General features: G+C 37.7%; 1 protein-coding gene across 2 annotated transcripts in view; it reads right to left on the reverse strand.

The window, feature by feature from the left end:
• The window catches only part of LOC122809737 (cytochrome c oxidase assembly factor 1 homolog), a 651,317-nt gene that overhangs the window by 535,168 nt on the left and 100,299 nt on the right, over positions 1 to 15,850 (reverse strand). Inside the window, exon 1 of one of the 2 annotated variants that reach the window (XM_044081448.1) lies at positions 5,627 to 5,866. The exons of the other annotated variant lie outside the window; for it this stretch is intronic. The gene's annotated coding sequence lies outside the window, so the exon portion shown is untranslated. Of the gene's footprint in view, positions 1 to 5,626; positions 5,867 to 15,850 lie in introns of those variants that run through there. 2 annotated transcript variants of the gene reach the window in all.

The following is a 15,850-nucleotide window of genomic DNA, read 5'->3' on the forward strand; positions in this document are numbered from 1 at the left end:
ACTAAGGAAAATGAAGTCAGGGAAAGCTGCAATCTCAGATGAGGTCACAGCAGATATGACAAAGCTGCTGGGTGAGACAGGGAAGAAATGGCTCCTGAGGGTACTATTAGCAGTGTGGAGAGAAAGGCATATCCCAAATGACTGGAGAATAAGCATACTCATGCTAGTGTACAAGAACAAAGGGGACATCCACAACTGTGAGCAGTACAGAGGCATCAAACTCCTATCACATTGCATGAAAGTTCTGGCGAGAGTGATTGATAAATGGATACTCAGAGTAGCAGAATGTAAGATGGGAGATGAGCAGTTCAGATTCAGATCAGGATGCAGCACAACTGACCTGATGTTTGCAGTGAGAGAGGTACCGAGAAGAAGCTAGAGTTGAGGAGAGAGTCCAACTGGGTATTCCTAGACCTGGAGAAAGCATATGACAAGATCCGAAGAAAGCTGATCTGGGCAGTACTGCTGTGGTTTGAAGTCCCAGAAAAATGCAGGCTATGTAGAAGGACCCAATGACTCGAGTACGAACAGTGTTCAGCTTCACAGAGGGGTTCCCAGTGGGACTGGGTGTACACCAGGGTTTAGCTCTGAGCCCACTGCTGTTCATACTGGTGATGGACTACATTAGCAAACAAGTTGGAGGGGACAGATCAATAAAACCTGCTGCATGCAGATGATGTGGCATTACAGGCAAACTCTGAGCTAGAACTTCAACAAAGGATAGGAGAACTGAATGCAAAACTGAAGGCAGACGGGATGAAACTAAGCACAGATAAGACTGTGGTAATGGCAGCAAATTGGGGAAATCGGAAGAAGCTGAGAATAGAGACAGAAGGGAAGACAGTGGTAAACAGCTTCAAGTATCTGGGAGGGTGGTTGAGGAGAAGGGAAGTCTAAATGAAGAGGTCAAAGCTAGAATCAGGGGGGGCTGCAGCCAAATGGCAAAGAGTGTCAGGTGTAGTCTATGACACAAGAATGATAAAGAAACTGAAAAGTAAGATGTACAAAACAGTGGTGCGACCAGTACTACTGTATGGTACAGAAACCTGGGCAGTAAAGGTAGAACAGTTGAAGAAGCTAGAGGTGATAGAAATGAAGTCCCTGAGAAGGGTGGCAGGATGCACACTGCGGGACAGATGAAGAAATGGGGACATAAGAGCAGAACACAAAGTAGATGCAGTTGCAGAAAAGATCAAAGAGAACAGATTACGGTGGTTTGGACAAGTGCAGAAAAGCGGAAGACAATTTGGCGAGAAAGATTTGGAACAGACAGAAAGAAGTGAGGACATCCAACAAACAGGTGATTGGATTGTGTGAAAGAAGATGTAAGACAGTCAGGCATGAGTGCTGAAGAAGGCAGGAGTGTGCCACTAAATTGAGAAAGATGGAGGCAGTTAACACGATACCCCAACCCTTTGTAGAAAAAAAATGGGAAAAAATAGGCTGATGCTGATATGCATGCATATATATATATATATATATATATATATATATATATATATATATATATCGTACAGTACTGGGGAAAGGATAAAACTACCTTACCCTGGCACTGGGAGATCTTGTTGAAAACAATCTACTTCATGCATTCTGTGTTTGATTTGTATGTTATTCAATCACTTGGATTTGAATAACATGCACTTGAATAAAGTGCACTTTGGCCCCAGTGCAGGCAACCATAGATACATGCACACTCGCATCACATACTGTTTTCCTTATTTTACAGTGCAATATTATTTATCTGTCATATTTTAATATGTAACAAATGTTTTATGTTATTTATTTATTTTACATTTGTTGACTAGAGAAGTCGGGCTGGGCACAAAGGCCTCTTTACAGTGGAGGCCCAAGGAAAAAAACTCCATTTAATGCAATGCAAACAAAATCTTTTAAGTTATCAACAATGTCAGACACAATACAATTAAAATAAACTTTACAATGTCAAAATAAGTAAGACAGTAACTACACATACTGTAGTAAGGCTTCTTATACCAACTATATTCTATACAGATATAGTTAAATAACTATGCAGTAGGATAGATGTCATAATACAGAGTTATTTACAAAAGATAGCAAAAAGTTAATTTAATTATGCAATATAAATGAAATGAGTGATAAAAAAGTTAAGAGGCGCACAGGTAGAAGGTGGGAGTGGGTGAAGACAGACTGATAGTTGGTAACAGAGTAGAGGACAGCAGATGTATATTACAAGAGGAAGAACAAGCAAAGATGCTATACTTCTCCTAAAGATATAAAGCTGCAGAACCAGGATGTTGATCCAAGAGATATAAAGCTACAGAACCAGGATGTTGACAGGTGTTTTCTTAGATGTGTTTTGAATGTCTGTTGGTTTTCAAGAAGCCTGAGGGCATTCCAGGGTATAGCTACAGAGTTTGAGTATAAAGAGCTTTTTTTTTGTCTGTTTTATCACATTCTATATTTTTTCTGTTCATTTTAGAGGTGAAAGGTATTCATTCATTAGTTGCTTCAAAACACATGATTATTTAAAGAATGTGTGGTATAACACCAGTAATTAGTCGAAGAAGGTACTGGTCCATTTGTACACCACACAATACCATTAACCACTTGTAGTCTACTGAGTGCTGGAGTCATGGTTTTAGATTTTGATTTGCCTCTTGAGGTCTGTCACCTTGGGACTACTTCTTTTACCTTGTGCTGTTCATCTGTATTAGGTTCAGTAGGCTGCCAGATATGCTACTTTTCCTTAATAGCAGTATATTAACAGAGTTGTGTTTTAGTATTACAGTGTAATAAACTGCTACAACATGCAAGAGGTTGCTGCTGCCAATTTAACATTCCACTGGTGTCAAAAATGAACTGATTAGTGAAATTAACATATTACACTGTGGAGGCTTGGCAGATGTGATAGACCCCCCGCATCAACAAGACAGAAACTGAGTTGTTATTGTATGCTGTCAGCAGAAATTAGGGTTTTGATGTGTGCGATTTTCTTTTTACATGTATCATTTTTCATTAGTGAAGTACCAACTACCAAAACTGACAAGTACACATCAACGATGCTTTTATTCATCAGTAACCTCCTGTCTCAACCTGCACAGAAACACATTAAGGGGTTTATTTCATTTTATATCTGTTTGTAGGGGAAGAACACTGATCCACGTGGACATATTAAGATTCAAGCTGGGACAGGGAATAAAGTAAACAAAGTACCTATTCAAAGACATGCAAAGAATACAACAGTGGTACAAACAATAAACACACTTTACAGAAATTGACCAATTAAGATTACAACAAACTCAAGAAAATAACTTATATAATTTGTCCAAGACTGGAAGCATACATGCTTTGATACATACCTCTCAACCACTAGAATTAAAACATAGTACCAAGATGTTGAAACTCAAATTTAACCTTGTTCATCTCAGATATGAATGCTCTTCATAAAGTCAAACCTGTTTATGAGTACACACTTTGTTAAATATATAAATTAAGTCTATACAAAGATTCACTACCATTGACTCTATACAGTCTAGTAAAGACCTCCTCCTATTGTGACAAAGAAAGTGCCCCTCTTTCTAACTCTGCTATAATTTTTAATGTTTGGAGTTTCAAAGAGAGTTTGATAGACTGTCTCAGGAAGACTAGTGATATAACTATTGTGCAAAAGTTAATGGTGCTACAATATTATTAGGAGGAGTGTGGCTTTGGGATGGATAAGTAAGGAAAACACTGCAGACGATGCAGTGGTGCAGCGGTAGCGTTGTCACCACACAGCAAGAGGTTTTCTGGTTTGATTCTCGGCTGGGGTGCCTTTTGTGCGGAATCTGCATGTCCTCCTTGCGCTCGTGTGGGTTTCCTCTGGGTGCTCCAGTTTCCACCCACGTTAGAAAGACATATGTCTGCAGCATTTCTCCCCGGGCCTCTACTGAAAATTGGCTTTGTTCCAAGTGAGTCTTTCCCGGTTAATAAATAAAAATAGAGAAGGGTTTCATCTGGTATAAACATTGTTATCCACAAGGTTTTTAGGGATATAATCCATAACTTTTGCTTGTGCTTACTGCTTAGGTGGATTAAAAAGTTCTTGCAGGTGAGATCTAATTTTGGATAGAAATTCAATGTAGTTATTGAGATTTCTGACACAAAGTGGTTTGCATACCTCTCAAATGCCCACGACTTCACCTCAAAAGTTTGCTTTGCTCTTCCTCTATCAGGCGTGAATGAATAGCTAACCGCATCTCATTCTCTGCCCAATGACATCGGTCGTGTCGTCAAATGGCCTTTTATGCCTTGGGAAATCTACCTTTGACCATTACCACCATTATTACAGCCATTACATTTGCAGAAATATTTTACATTAGAAAATGCATCCTAATTCGTGTTATTTTATTCTTGCATTTTTTTGTCCCAGATTCTGGCATTCATCCTCAATTTTTGGAGATAAAAGGTTGAGAGATGTGTGGTGAGATAACCTCTACTCTACAATGGTCCCATAGCTCTCAATCTTCCATCTCCAAAATGAGGAACACTCACCTTCATAATGTGGAACAAATGGGCAAAATGTGGAACACATACTAATGGCTTACTAACAACTTCAACTAGGAAGGTCATAGGATGGTTAAAATATGTTGGTGTTGCTCCTAAAGATCATCCTTTAATGAATTAATATGATTAGTTTCTATTTACCATGGATTTCACTTAAAAATTCCTAACACTGAATTTGTAACAGACTCTTTCAATGTGGAACTTTGAGGAACTTCGAGGAACATTAACTTTTTAAGACCCCAAATGAGGTACGTTCCTCATAATGAGGTACACTTGAGAGGTATGAATGGTCCTGTGCCTTCTCGGAAGGAGGTCACAGCTAAAGTGGCAAAGCACAACGGTGCATTTTGTCTCTGGAAAACCTATCGTGTTGCCAAAGAGCAGAACTATAAACTTTGGGGACAATGCATTCACTGCCAACTCAACATCAAGTGCATAGCTGCAAAGCTGCGAAAAACAAAGCAACGATCTGTTCCGTAATTTTTTTAAGGAACAAATAAAAATAGTGTAATGCTATAAACGTCATAGCTGTCAACCTTCCATTTCCAAAATGAGGGACAAATAACAGTTGTAGCCTTCGTAATGTAGAACAAATGGGCAAAATGTGCAACACATACTAATGGCTTACTTACAACCTCAGCCAGGAAAGTCATAGTATAGCTAAAATATGCTGATTTTACTTATATAAAAAGATCTTTTAATGAATTAATATGATTCATTTCTATATCCCACAAATAGCAGTTAAAAAATCCCAACACTGAATGTGAGACAACCCCTTTCAATGTGAACTTTGAAGGACATTAACTTTTAAGACCCCAAATGAGGTATGTTCCTCGTAATGAGGTATACCAGAGAGGTATGAGACGTATAGCAGAATCACTGCGTTCATACACGTTTTCACCAGATATTCCAATTCAACACACAGACCGAAGACAGTAATTCAAATGGAGATTCTCTAAAACAAGTCACAGCGGTCATCATCTAAAGTGTTTGTAGGCGTGAGTTATACATCCCAGTACTACAGTATTTGCAGTTAGTTTGAGAATTCAAAAGCACTAGCATTCAACAGCCTATTTATCACATTCACCAACATCACGCTTACTCCCAACAAACTATAGTACAGTCGTTCTTAGCCTGTCTCCATGTAGAAACTACAAAGTCGCCGTTTTCCTTACGTAACATTGCGTCTGTTCATTCGTGACTACATTATACTATAAACTTAGTTACAGTAAGGGTCGTTCCTCCTCATCCTGGCGAGAAATCAATAATAAACAATAAAACAAACTTTCCATGTAGCTTGTTAAATGTTAGTAAGCAACTGATAAAAACTAAACCCAGCATTTGAATTATTATATCTAAAACTATAAAACAAAAACTTCTCTTTTAATTATACTTTTACCACACTCCCTTACAGCAAACACTCTGTGCAGCTTACCAAACCACTTAGAACCGATGTTCTAACAGGCTAACATGACCACGCCCAGCTTTTTAATTGGCTGCTAACTGGGTTTATGCCAGTAAGCACCCGAGTTTTATCAAAAGAATGACAGTTATCCGCAAGGCACCTGCGTGGTTATTATCGTGACAGTATTGGTGAGTGTGCAGTATTTTGTATACTAGGGATGCTGGGTGGGAGTAGAAGTCACTTTATAATGGGAAGCAAAATGCTTTATATTTGGTAACTGTAGGGATTATAACTTCATTTCCTCATAATGGTGCTCCAGATGATGGATGTATTTATAGGTGCCCCCTAGGGTTGCCACCTTTTCAAATGCTCAAAGTGGGACATTTTTCGTGCAAACGTCAGATTTTGCAGGGCGAAATATGCCCATGGCCAGTACAAAGAACATAATTTCACTTTTTTGCCTGAATAAAAGCTTATTCTTGTATCATTTTAGTTGCTTATTCTATTTCTTATAACATTTAGGTGTTTCAGATACATAAAAACTGTTTTATGCAATTATTACATAAAATATAGGAAATAATTGTGCCCATCTCAGGACATTTGCCATTTTTACAATTTTTTTTTTTGCAGGACACAACTGCCCAAAGAGGGACTATCCCTCGCAAAGTGGGACAGGTGGTAACCCTAGCCCCCCACCACAGCCCACATTCAGGACTGACTTGCCCAAATCCTTTTGGAAATAGGGGAACCACTAGTCTGCTAGGTGAATCATAATCTTCACAGTGGCATTGATTCCTCTAATTTGTTATAGCTGCCTTGGAAAACTTGAGGTTAAATAAGTATTTCAAACCTCGTTTCAAATAGGTTTTTAAAAAAATCTTTCTCTTCCAGAGAAAATATATTTCATAAGAGTGGGCAGAGGTGTAACAATAAATCAACGAGGGAAAGAGTAATCATAGCAAACTGTTTCCTTACAGGGTTTTCAAACATTCTACTGGAGCGAGATCGGGAGCATTACACTTCTAAATTAAATTTGGGTGTATCAGTAACTTCATATGTATAAATGTAGTAATTTTGTCTATCAGGTATAGGAGTTGTCTCGTTGAACGACATTAGTGAACATATTACATACTATTCGTTTTTGGATATTGTAGGTTTAGGGTTGGCAACCCCAAAGCAGGTTGTTGCAAAGTAAGGGGAAGGCTTATAACATTTATCTGCTGACTCTTCTTAGTTTGTCCTAGATTTTCGGGGATATTCCTTGATTTAGTCTCAATTTGTAGTGTTGCCCTGAACTTTGTAATATGTGCGGTTATGTGGCAAAACAGAGATGATCGCAGTTTCTAAATAAAGCAAATAACTTTGTCTCCGACAAATTTCTGAATAAGCAGTAGCAGTATTCAATGCGTCCTTTTTGCCTTAGTCCGAGATCTGTACTGTAACTCTTCTTATTTAATGGAATTTTGTGAAACTGGCTTATCTGCGTTTTTGTTCAGAATGAACCAGTTGACCAACAGGTTTTTGGAAAGCGTAAGTAATTCAGCCAGTTTTACTTGCGGCGGTTATTGCTTGATTTTATTAGAAATCAAATATCTAGACAAAATATTTGGACCTTTACTTTGGTGCCTATGTGAGACCATTATTTTATGTTTTTAATTTTGCAGTGAAACACACACACACACACACACACACACACACACACACACCCTGCTCAGTTGGATGTTCTGCAATTTTATATCGTGAGACAAATGGGATACTTCTGAAAGTCCTGGGTAAGACTTCTGCATATGGTTTTGTTGTTTACACAGTTATTGTGTAATATATATATATATATATATATATATATATATATATATATATATATATATATATGGTTACCTATGAAAACATCGGGCATGTGAAATATTGAAGATCATATGGTCGATATTTCACATGCTCGATCACTGTAAAGTAAGAAAAAACAAACAAACACGAAGACGTTATTGCAGGGGGGCAAGCCTCTCTGCACCCCCACACCCCCTACTTAAATATACCAACTCCGAGATCGCGCTACACCAACAATACAGCGCGGAGCAGGAATTATTCCTATTCCCTGCTGTAGCGCGATCTAGGAGTTGGTATATTTAAGTGGGGGGTGCAGCCCCCCCACATGGAGTTGCATGGGGGGCTTGCCCCCCTGCAATAACGTCTTCTTGTTTGTTGTTTTTTTTCTTACTTTACAGTGATCGAGCATGTGAAATATCGACCATATTGTCTCGCCCATATGGTCTTCGATATTTCATATGTTCGATGTTTTCATATGTAACCAGATGTTTACAGTATGACCTGTATACATGCTGTGTATATATTTAACTGCCCTCCCACCTGTGTGATAATTGTTAAACCTATAATGAAACATAACTCATGATTTTTTATAAGACCTAGTATATGAATGAATTGCTAAACTTCTATAATAAAACATAACTCAGGATTTTTTTATACCTTCTGGTGTAAGGGTGAAGCGCACATTATTGTTACTAATAATTCCTATTAAGAATCTTTGGAGACAGGCTTAAATCAAAAGTTGTGACCAAATGTTGTATGCTTATATGATGGAATATGATAAAACTAGTTTCATTGTAAGCTCTTGCAGGTTGTAACACTGTGTTATACACCCCCAAGGGGCTAAGAACTTTTCCTAATACTACTAACTTCTAAAGCGCATTTTTTAATTACCAGAAGTTAATGTTTGCACTATTTCTAACAAGATCTGCAAGGGATGAATTCCAAAATGGAATGTCAATGAACTTGTCTTCAGTATTAAGGAAGAGATCCTGTTTCACACATAACAAGCCTTACTCTTGATACCCTTGCTGTCACATGGCGGTCCAGGTTTTGGTTTCTGAAGATGTTTAACAATCTTAATTTAGTGGTAGGCCTGGACCGTGATGGGGATAGGAGAAGTTCATGAAAGTCTGTGTTACTTTAGTCTTTGATGTCTGCTAGGAGTGTTCTTCTTTGCATTCTAGGGTTGCCACCTTTCTACTGTGCCATTTCCTGACAAACAAGCCCCGCCCCATGCACAATCAAGCCACACCCATTCCTTTTAATAGCCACACTCCTTTACTCCACCCTTCAGCATAAGTCTTTAATATCACATACAGTTACCAATAAGTAGAAAAATGTGCGACGAGTCAAAAAGTAAATAAAAAAACTTTATTTAGCAATACTTCAAAAGGTTCACTAGACAAAAAAGCTACATTTAAGCCTCACTATACTACGAAGACTGTACACCCTAGATAGACACCCTAGGAAGAAACACAGGTCAAGGTAAACATCACGGTGATGACAGACTAGAAAGACAGATCTACAGTCCAAGCATCTTATACAAATCATGTAATCATATATTCACTGTAACATCAAATGAGCTAAGCTTTGGTATAGACGGTATACCCTAGAAAACACAGATAAAAGGTAAACAGTTGTGATGACAAACTAGACAAAAAGCTACATTTAAGCCTCACTATACTACGAAGACTGTACACCCTAGAAAGACACCCTAGGAAGAAACACAGGTCAAGGTAAACATCACGGTGATGACAGACTAGAAAGACAGATCTACAGTCCAAGCATCTTATACAAATCATGTAATCATATATTCACTGTAACATCAAATGAGCTAAGCTTTGGTATAGACGGTATACCCTAGAAAACACAGATAAAAGGTAAACAGTTGTGATGACAAACTAGACAAAAAGCTACATTTAAGCCTCACTATACTACGAAGACTGTACACCCTAGAAAGACACCCTAGGAAGAAACACAGGTCAAGGTAAACATCACGGTGATGACAGACTAGAAAGACAGATCTACAGTCCAAGCATCTTATACAAATCATGAAGTCATTATACATTCACTGCAACCAAGTCCAAAACCAGATTAGAAACTGTTCTAGTTAATCACCACATGTTGAACATCTAGATAGTTACACACATCTTGTCACCATCAATGAATGAGATAGTGCCAGCACAGCTAGTGAATTAATATAAATTTAATATTTTAAAAATTCACTAGTAGCTGTGCTGGCAATATTTCATTCCCCTTGTCTCACTAATCTTTGAAAATCTACCTTAATTCCAAAGAATTAATCCACTAAAAAAAATCCACTTACCTCCAGAAAAATCAGCAGCAGGGCTACTAAAACAAGCTCTCAGCAGCAGAGAACAGGCAGCTAAAGGGCCAACAAGCAGGGGAACACACCACCACCCAGTCCAAAGCACTTCTCCTCCAGCCAGGGCAAGACTCCAGCAAGCAAGGCAAGCAGCAGGGCTAAGGCAATCCTTCCAGGCACCAGGGCTTCCAGGCAGGGCTTCCAGGCAGCAGGCAGGGCTTCCAGGCAGGCAGGGCTTCCAGGCAGGGCTTCCAGGCAGGCAGGGCTTCCAGGCAGGGCTTCCAGGCGGCAGGCAATCCACTGAAGACGATGTCCAAGGCTCCAAGCAAGAATTTCAGATCTTAAGCAGCACCCTTTGTACAAAAGTAAAAGGTAAAAAGTTAAGCTGAAGCGCCGCTTTATATTCTTAAATTTTCGCGGGCTTTGCAGGGCTTTGACTACTAACTCTACTTGTTGATTGGCTGCTTGCTGCACGAGCCTCGTCTGCAGCAAGCAGCCAATCAACGAGAGTCCAAGACGAGAATGTTTTTTTTTTTTTTTTTAATACGCGCTGACGAGCCTGACGTCGCTATTTCCGGACTCCGAGTACAAGAACCGGAGAACCGGAGTGCCCTACTGATTTCCGGGCACTCCGGGAAAAAAACGGAGGGGTGGCAACGCTATTGCATTCACAAGTACCCAGGACTACCTCCTATGGTGTGTCCTGTACTGGTAATGGATATAATTGTGTTTGGAAATTATTTATTTATTTTTTGTTGCCTAGATTGCAAATGATGTAAGGAACTTTGAATTAACAGAATGGTTTCATTCTAATTTTGTGCTGCTGTATAATGATCCATCAGTACCCATCTCACTAGCTGTATAACTTTTCTCATAACTGTTTAACATTTTGATAAATTTGAGAGTGGATTTAGTAATTATAAATAGTATTAATGGTTATTTCTAGATTTACTAGTTACTTGAATGTTCATAACACATGTTCACACCTGATCGTTATTGAGAAATAGGCATGAATCTTTAATACATTTCCAGGAGGAAGTGTTGTATATATAAAATCTGTATGGCTTTGTAAGTACACCTTTGACTAAAATCGTGGATGAAATAACTTGTTTGGATCAGTCCACTCGTACAGTTAATTATGAGCTAACTAAATAAATAATAGAAATTATACATAATGGTCTACTTTGGTTTAAAACAGCATATGAGGAATTTAGTCATCTGGCAAAGATTTATTTTTATAAAATGGTACACTACATTGCAGAGGAGTTCATAGACTTACATTTGTATGGTGCCACCCTTCCTTTAATAATAGGTCCTACCCTGAGTGACCTTCTCCTAATCCAGCCCCTTTTGGCACTACCTGGAAGGGAGCCTGATGTTCCACCTATTTTCACTTTTGGTGAACTAATTTCTTGTTTAATTTAATAACTTTTACTGAATCACAGTAAGAAGTGCATACACTGACTCTTTTGCCATCCAAACTCCATCTGTAGGCTTCAGCACTGTAGAATTGACTCAGTCACTTTTTTTTTTAATTTTGCAAGCAGCTAATATTATGGCTATTTAGCAGAATTGCAGAACAATTGCACATTCTGAGATGTATCCCAGGCTTCGGTTGTATCAAATTTTGTGACTTCACTCTGCCAGAAATATAACGCCTTATTCCAAACGCCTAGCTCTCAGTATAAGTGACTTAACTCCAGTGTAAGTCTGCCCAGATTCCAAAAGATTTACTCTGTGTGAGTGATTCCCCATCTCACTAGATCATGAATCTGTCCTGATCATGGTTTACCCTCAAAATAAACATTGGTTTTGCATGTATTTTGTGTGTGTTTTTAATGTCAAGCAAGTGAGACAAAACAAACAAAAGTTAAAATATTTTCTTTGAACTTTATGTACACTAGTGCTTAAATCTGATTTCTGAATATCACTTACAAATACTGAATTGTTGTAGAGTAAATATAATACAATGGTTTAAAAATTCTTGCAGGTATAATCCATGGTCTTATAATGTCCAGGCTCAAAAGAGTCACATTTTAATTTACCGTAAAAAAAAAAAAATACACATGTAGATATTTTTAGTACCTTACTAACTAGATGGCTTTCAGTAGATGAGGAGAGAAGGATTCAATTCGTATTTTAAACTTTATGATTTTCAACACAGTGGTCCTTGTATTCCACAGAAAAACACTGCCATTGTTGTTTCTGTTTGTGCATTGGTGGTGATAACTGTGTGTGGTCTTTTTACTTTTCTCTGCAGTTGCACAACTGTGTTGTTAGCATACCGAAGTGGGAGGGGGGTAGGGGGTGAGGGGTTTGCCCCAAGCAAAAATGCTTTCTGTAATTTGCTTTAATCAGGTTGAAGTTTCAGCCAGCTTTTTCATCCATTTGAAACTTCAAAATGTTGAATGTCAGGGACTCATAGTAGAAGCCATAGACTGTATAATGCTTGCGTCACGCAAGTTAATTAAGATTTGAACCTTCATGTGGAATAAAACTGGTACCCTTTCATTTGTCGGGTGTGACAGTTATACAGTTCATTACACTATGTGATGTTAATGAAAGGTTAAACAAAGGGCACAGTACGTCACATCCTAAGACTAATGGATAAGACTTCTTGACTATGACTTTAGCACATTCCAGTATGTGGCTTGCTTCCATCACAATTGATTAATTTGCAGGTAATTAACCATCTTAATTTTGGGTCTCGAAACTTAAATTTCTTGGAAAATCTACATAAATCATGAGGTGTATTGAAAAAGTGATAAAAAACAGATGTTTTCTGTTTAAAGGGATAGTCATTTCAGTTTAGACTAGAATTTTTGTAGAATTTGAAGTTCTACTTTAAAAATAGTATTTACCAAGATAATTCCAAGAGGTAATACTTGGCTAGGAGGCATGAAAATATGTAGGTCATATTTGTGAAAATGCTTGATGGATTTACCTAATAAACAAGAAGAGCGTGACAGTTTTTTCAAAAGTAAGATTCTCTTTTTGTTGTCAGCTTGTTACTTTAAATAGACAGAGCATTAAACAGATTTGCAGATTTTCACAAAGGCTTAATATCAGATTTGCTTTAGAAGAAACAGCATTATTTTTCCCTGTCTTTCAAAATGTGGGATTTCTAACAGGTGTTTTGTAAGCATCCTAGTTAATTGAATTGCGTGAGCATTAACATAATTAAAGAGACTGTTGGCAAGCATTTTCTGTAGCTTCCCCAAGGTGGTTGTATTTTAGTCAGTAAATAGCATTTTCCACAGTATTATATTCTAAGGATATTAGGTGTTGCCATATAGTCTCAAGTAAAGGTAGATAGGCTGTGACAGTGATACACATGTAGGACCTATACTGTTTCACTGCTGCCAGTTATCTGTGAGATGTTTTCCACAACATATTTAATTTCAATGATTTGTCAGAAAACAGAGCAGTCAAGTATTCTGCACATTACATTTCTGAATGAATTTGGAAACATTCCTCATTCTTTATGCTTGGGGAGATCCTTCTCTACCATTTCTTTGATTAACATGTGAGATATGGCTGGTAGTGGCTTCCAGGTTAGATTAATGCATCAGTTTTAATCACGTACTTGACATATAGTGTTTAAAGTTTGCGTCATTTGATATGTTATAACAACTAACTTTAATTTTTGTTTTTTAAAAACTTGAAACATTGTATGAAGATGCTTGAAGTGAACAACCTTAATTTCCACAGGTAGTCATTTGTACTGTCAAGGAGCTCAGTGTGGTTCAGTGACATAGACCGACACATGACATGTGTACTATGGTATACACTTTTTTTAATTAATTTATTTGGCAGTTCAATGATGTGCTACATTTGTTTCTAGCAGAGTCATATTCATTCTTTTTAAATTATACATTTTCCCAAGTGTTAGAATACTTTTTTGCATAAACCTATGCAATATTGAAAAGCTGAATTGTTCAGAAAAATATGGACTTTTGGGAGTGGAGATGGAGTGTATTCTGTAAGCTAATGTACAACTTAATGAATCCTTGGTACACTATTGGTCAGGTCTATATAATATTTTATTGCTCTAATTGATTTAATGAACTGAAATAAGATATATTATAGTGGTATCAATGGGATTTTTATGTCATCCTCTTTTTTTTTCTTTAATGTAATTTTATTTAATTAATTGTTCATGATGTTTTGCCATATAATTTTAATTAATTAATTTTAATAAATGTAAAGTTAGGCATATGCTAAGAAGTTATATTTATGTAAATGAGAACTATATGAGGGAGTCATATTGATATAAAAAATATATCCATGCACAAATATTCAGTTCATCTTTACAGTTGCATATTTTTTCATAATATAGCAACACATTTCACTATTTTGTCCCATGTATGATTTTATTTATATACATTTTAATATTTAGCACAAATGAATATATATTTATATATATATATATATATATATATATATATATATATATATATATATATATATATTCTTTTGCATGTTGTATGAATTGTGACTATTTGAAGTTGATACTTATATGCAATGTACCTTTTGCTAATAAACATCATATGAATATAGCCAACAAAAGCCATTAGTGAAGTTTTAGTCAAGTATAGCCAGTAATTAGATTTGTTTTGGCTCCTCACAGATGACCATCAGCTGCCACCAGGACCTTTCATTATCTAATAGGCTCTCCTTCTACCCCAGACTTACTCTGACTCCTACTCAGGGCCAGAAGGGAGCTCATTTCACCTAAGGCAATGCCTTATTGTTGTTTAAGCTTGTTTCATCATGATGCTGTAACGTCCAGTCTCTTGGACACACCTGTAGATGTCCAGTAATGTACGTGCAGTGAGAACATATGGGAGTATAATCTCTTCTTCATAGCAACTCAACCAATGCCCCACCTTTTCCCCTCAAAACAAACCCCATTTAATGTCTGCAGCCTCCACCAGGAATTGACTGTGAGGTACAGTAGACTACACAACCTTCCCCTCCAAGCTGGGCACACCCATCTTTCCCTGCCAGTGCTTCAGACACCTGAGCAGCTGTACGATTACAGTTCACCTGGGTTTTAACTCTATATGCCATCACATTGGCTGTCTGTAACTAGAAGCGTCATTAAGGGTTTGGGTTGTCACTAAAGCTTTTTTTGTAATGGGTTGGGAGGGTGGCCTAATGGTTAAGGTGTTTGCCTAACAAACACAAGGTACAGGGTTTGAGTCTCAGAGGGGATAATTGGCTAGGCTTACAATGGCTCACAAGGGCAGTTAGCCCAGTACTAACATATGAACCTATGAAATATATTAACCTGTGTAAGCCCACTAAACCAAATGTCCCTTTTCATGGGTGACCTGGGAACATTGTCTGGTTAAGTGACTTGCTCAGAGTCACACAGTAGGCAAATGGAGGTGGAAGGAATTAAATCTGTATCCTTGCATACAGGAGGCAGCTTGATTAATAGCTCAAATCCATAGTCCTCTGTGATAACTGCCACATGGGCAGACTGGGTTTGATACAAAGAGGCAGAATAAAATACATTTACAGACAAAGTGAGTAACATAACATGCTGAACCATTTTCTTTTTGTGTTATTTTTGTCCTCATGCCTACCAACCGTCAAGTTTTTTGCATGTGTCCTGAGCCCATTATTTCCCCTTGCTGTTGGGTAGTTCTCAGCATGAGGCCAAGTCATCCAGGCAGCCGTGGATGTTTTTTGTGCCTCATTAGCATCCTGGTAATGACAGCAAGTCTTAATTCTGCCCTGGTGATTGACGAGGCCAACTACAT

Source organism: Protopterus annectens, chromosome 8.part0, assembly GCF_019279795.1.
Source record: "Protopterus annectens isolate FY-2018-M chromosome 8.part0, PAN1.0, whole genome shotgun sequence".
Lineage (NCBI taxonomy): Eukaryota > Metazoa > Chordata > Ceratodontiformes > Protopteridae > Protopterus > Protopterus annectens.